This window comes from Mirounga angustirostris, unplaced genomic scaffold (genome assembly GCF_029215605.1).
Source record: "Mirounga angustirostris isolate CCGP_5_RB_7025 unplaced genomic scaffold, mMirAng1.0.hap1 SCAF_14, whole genome shotgun sequence".
Taxonomy (NCBI): domain Eukaryota; kingdom Metazoa; phylum Chordata; class Mammalia; order Carnivora; family Phocidae; genus Mirounga; species Mirounga angustirostris.
Window position 1 is genome coordinate 33,764,925 of NW_026991722.1, and position 5,274 is coordinate 33,770,198.

At 34.3% G+C, this 5,274-nt stretch overlaps 1 non-coding gene across 1 annotated transcript; it reads right to left on the minus strand.

Annotated features, from left to right (window-relative positions):
* Positions 1-2,203: 2,203 nt before the first annotated feature.
* On the minus strand, positions 2,204-2,265 carry LOC123853341 (small nucleolar RNA SNORD66). Its single transcript, XR_006793114.1, has one exon. It is a non-coding gene; the product is annotated as a small nucleolar RNA SNORD66 (small nucleolar RNA).
* Positions 2,266-5,274: the final 3,009 nt, after the last annotated feature.

Below are 5,274 nucleotides of genomic sequence, written 5' to 3' on the forward strand. Positions count from 1 at the left end.
ATAAGAGAACTGGGGTATTTTCCTTTTCTACCAAAGTTTTCCAAATCTCCTAAGGTTGAGATAAATCTGTGACCTTTCTACCATATAGAGGCCCATATTTAGAAGACAGGATATTTGCTCATTCACCCAAAGCAACATGATATAGTGAACCTTTTCAGCAGGAAGAGGATGGGGCAGCAATGTAAGATTTGTGAACTATACACTAAATTACTGTATGTCCTCCCATTGGTGTTTCTACAACAATCTCACTGTTGTGAATATCTGAGTGTAATTAAGGTCATAGGCTCCAGTTTCAGCAGTGAAATCATTGAGCACAAAATTGAACATACACAGGAAACTGTTCTGAAGAAAGGCTTATAGTTGGGGAGGCGGGGAGCTGAAGAATAGCAGGCTGAGAAGAAGCCAGGCAATTTCATTAATTGCTAACACAGCTTCCAGTCAATGGTTCAGTTTCTCATGGAGATTTGGGCTAATTTAGATAGATGACAATAATAGTCTGTGTCACAAGAAACCCATAATCACAAAATGTTGGGACAACCTTGAGACAAATCTGTAGATAAGATACACATAGTGTCTAGGAAATAGACTCTTCTCAGGTACTTAAAGACAAAAGCAAAGAGGTATTAAGAAGTTTTCCTAAGGGTACCAGTGGAGTTTCTCCTTTTATGTAGGCCATTTAAGCTTGAAAGAAATAGTGAATAGAACATTTCCTCTCCCTTTATGTCTTATGCTCAACATAATCATATGCCATCACAGGTGGATAATCTTGTATGTCCTCCTACCTGGGGCTTGATGAACAAGAGATATCCCTGTATCATAGCTAATAAACAACAAACAGGTATGGACAACTTCTTTAGGGCCTGGAAGACCCTACAGAAACAAAGGGGTGAATGAAGAGTAACAGCAGGAAAGATTATTGGTATAATACATTAGCAAGGTACATTTGCTACAGTTAATCACCCAATATTGATGTATTATCTGAAATCCATACATGTTTTCAGAATTTCTTACTTTTTACCTAGTATCTTTTCCTTTTCCAGGCATACATTTATGCATGCTTCCTTAGGATCCTCTTTGCTGCTGATAGTTTCTTAGACTTTCTATGTTTTCATGACTTTGATATTTTTGAGGAGTAATAGCTAATAATTATTTTGTAGGAGACCCCTTATTTGGCTTTCTGGTGTTTTTCTTATAATTAGATTGAAATAATGAGCTTTTGTAAGACATAGAAGTGCCATTTTCATTGCATTGTAGTGTATATACATACTACCAACATTAGCTATCACTGTCAATACTGATCTTGATCACAAGGCTAATGTAGTGATTACCCTTTTCCACTGTAAACTTTTTTTTCTACCTTTCCACACTTTACTCTTTGGGAAAAAAGTCATTATGCACACCCCACACTTAAGGAGAGAGGATTTATGCTCCCTTCATTTAGGGCATAGTATCTACATAAATTATTTGGAATTCTTCTGCAAGGGAGATTTATATCATCTCTCTATTAATAATTTATGCATTTATTCAATCATTTATTTATATAATTATGAACTGCAGATATTTATTTTATACTTTGAGTATACATACATTATACTTTGAGTTATAATACAATACTACTTCATTTTGTTCCTCAAATTTTTTCAGGTATAGCTACTAGGAGCTCTTTCAATTTGGTCCTGTATCCCTTGGAGATAATGCCATTTTTTCCCCACTTCCTTTCTTTCTGCTGCTACACGTTGCTCCAGGCTCATCTTACATATTTACAGTCCCATTCCTAGAATCAACCATTCTCTAAGGAGCCCTGGTTCCTTTTACCAGGGAATGGTATTAGAAACCAAGATCTGGACATTAGGTGTGCGTGTTGCTACCAGGGTATTGTAGCTTCTAGGCGTTCATCTGAAAGAGCAAGAAAACATATTTGTATATACAAACCCATGCATATAAACATTTCCATAAATTTATCTATATGTAACCACCTATATAAACATGAGTTCATACCGATGTCTCCAAGTCTTATCTATTACCAAAGGCTCTTTTTGTATTAATTCATACGTACATCTGAATTTTCTGCTTTAGCCTATTGATGTGATGGATTAATTCAAATGGTGTCCACACCTAGAATAAATCCAACTTCTTGTGTTATATATTTTTAATATATTACTGAATTTAATTTGCAATACTTTTAAGGATTTTTGCATTGAGATTCTTAAGAAATAATGGGCTGTGGCCCAGACACGTGGCACTAACAAAAAGTCATCAGTGGAAGAAGTTTCCCTTCCTTGTAATGTTATTGTCTGGCTTTGGTGTTGGGTAATGCTGACCTCACAAAATGAGATAAGGAAGCATTCTCTTTGCTTCTGTTTTCTGGAAGAGATTACTAATGAGGTATTATTTCTTCCTGAAGCATTTGTTAGAATTCAATAGTGAAACTATCTAGGCATGGTGCTTTCTTATTTGGAAGATTTCTAATTATTGATTCAGTATCTTTAATAGATATGGGATGACTCAGATTATCTATTTCTCCTTAAGTTTTGTTAGCTTGTGCCTTACAAAGAATGGGTCCATTTCACATAAGCCATCAAATTTGTGGGCATAAGGTTGTTTTCTAGTATTACTTTATCATCCTTTTCACCCAGGACAAAAGTTTTGACAATGCCTCTTTCATTTCTTTTATTACTAATTTGTGATTTCTCTCTTTTTTAAATTTTGTTAGTCTGACTAGAGATTTACTAAATATTTTATCTTTCCAATGACTCATCCTTTTGTTTCACTGATTTCCCGTACTGTTTTCCTGATTTTAAATTTGTTGCTTTCTGCTCCACTTTACATTATAAATTTTCTTCTGCTTGCTATATGCTTAAATTGTTCTTCTTTCTCTAGATTCCTAAGGTAGAAAAATCTTAGACTATTGAATCGGAGTCTTTAATATGTGCACTTAATGTTATCAATTTCCTTCTAAGCAGTGCTTCCTCTAAATTCCACAAATTTTGATAAGTTGTATTTTCATTTAGTTCAAAATACTGTATAATTTCTCCAGAGACTCCTTTATCCATGTGGGTTGTTTAGAATTGTGTTGTTTAATCTTCAAATATTTTGGAACTTCCCAGACATCTTTCTGTTACTGATTTCTAGTTTACTTCCATTGGGGTCTAAGAACATGATCTTTCTTTTTAAAGGTATGTTTTATGGCACAGGAGGTGCTCTCTATTGGTGAACGTTCCACGTGAGTTTGAAAATAATATTCTGCTGTTGTTGTTTTTTTAAAGATTTTTATTTATTTATTTGACAGAGACAGACACTCCCAGCAGAAACACAAGCAGGGAGAGTGGGAGAGGGAGAAGCAGGCTTCCCGCTGAGCAGGGAGCCCGATGCGGGGCTCGATCCCAGGACCCTGGGATCATGACCTGAGCCGAAGGCAGACGCTCAACGACCCAGGCGCCCTGTTCTGCTGTTGTTGTATGGAGTATTCTTAAATGGCAATTAGATAAGTTGATTAACAGTGCTGTTTAGATAAATTATATCCTTACTTGTTTTCTTCTTGGTTATCAATTACTAAAAAAGAAATACAGAACTCTCCAGCTAAAGTAGTGAGTCTGTTTATTCCTCCTTATAGTAATATCAATTTTTGCCTCATGCATTTTGAAGTTATGTTATTGCATGTATACATATTAAGGATTACCCCATATTCTTGGACACCTGACTCCTTTATCTATTTGTAATGCCTACTGCTAACTCTGACAATTTCTCTTGTTCTGCAGAGTGCTTTCCCTGACTTCTATACTTTTTAGCTTTTTTGCTTAGACAGTAAATATGTCTTTACAGAGAAAGTGAGTTTCTTATACACAACATATAGTTAGATCTTGTTTCTTCAGTCTACTCTGACAGTCTCCAATTTTTTTTAATTGATGGATTTAGCCTATTCACAATGAAAGTGGCTGCTGATATTTTTGAATTTAAATCTACCAAGTTTATAATGATTTCTCTTCACTGTACTTGTTTGTTTGATGGGTTTTTTTCCTCTTCCTTTTTCCCTTTTCTGGTTTTGAGAAATTTATATGATATATATATATTGTTTTCTCTCCCCTCTTATCAGTTGTGCTTATTTTATATTACTTTTTTGTTTGTTTGTTTTTAGTGTCTGCCCTGTACTTTGAAATATACATTTGCAACCAATCTAAGTCTACTCTCAAATAATACCATACTTCTCATGGGTAGTACTGGTACTTCAGAATAGAGAATTCCTATCTTTTATAAAATAATTGTCATTTATTTTATTTATCCTTACAATATAATAATAAAGTACATTCACACTATTATTACTTTAAACAAGCATTTTTTAAGGGAGTAAATTTCAATGTTCTCATACATTAAAAAAATATGTAAGGTGATGGATGTATTAATTAGATGGTAGAAAAAAATATTTTTTTTCTATTAGATCGATTATTAGTAAAAACAAAAAGATTTTATTCCTTCTTCAGGAATTTTTCTTTCCTTTCCTTTTTTTTTTTTTTTTTTAAGATTTTATTTATTTATTTGACAGAGGGATACACAGCGAAAGAGGGAATACAAGCAGGGGGGGTGGGAGAGGGAGAAACAGGCTTCCCGCGGAGCAGGGAGCCTGATTTGGGACTCGATCCCAGGACCCTGGGATTACAACCTGAGCTGAAGGCAGGCACTTAACGACTGAGCCACCCAGGCGCCCCATCTTTTCATTCTTTTTAAAATGTAGATCCAAGTGTCTCATTTATATAATTTTCCTTATCTCTGGAGATCTTTTTAGTATTTTTTATAAGGCACGTCTGCTGGCAATTAATCCCTTTGGTTTTTGTTTGTCTGAGAAAATCTTTATTTTTCCTTACTTTTGAAGGATACTTTTCTGGATACAGAAATCTAGGTTTGTTTGTTTGGTTTTTAACACTTTAAATATTTTATTCCACTCTCTTCTTGTTTGCATAATTTCTGAGGGAAAAAAACTCTCTGTAAATTTTATTCTTTTTTCCTCCATAAGTAAGGTGATTTTTCTTTCTAACCTCTTTCAATATCTTCTCTTTGTCTTTGATCTTCTACAGTTTATTACCTGCCTAAGTGTACATTTTTGGTATTTATCTTGCTTGATGGTCTATGAATACGCTGATTTTGTAATTTGGTTTCTGTCATTAATTTTAGAAAGTTCACAGCAATTATTGCTTCAAATATCTCTCCTGCTTTGTTTCTTCTTTCTTCTCCTGGTATATCAGTTATACTGATGTTACACTTCTGAAATTTTCTCACAGT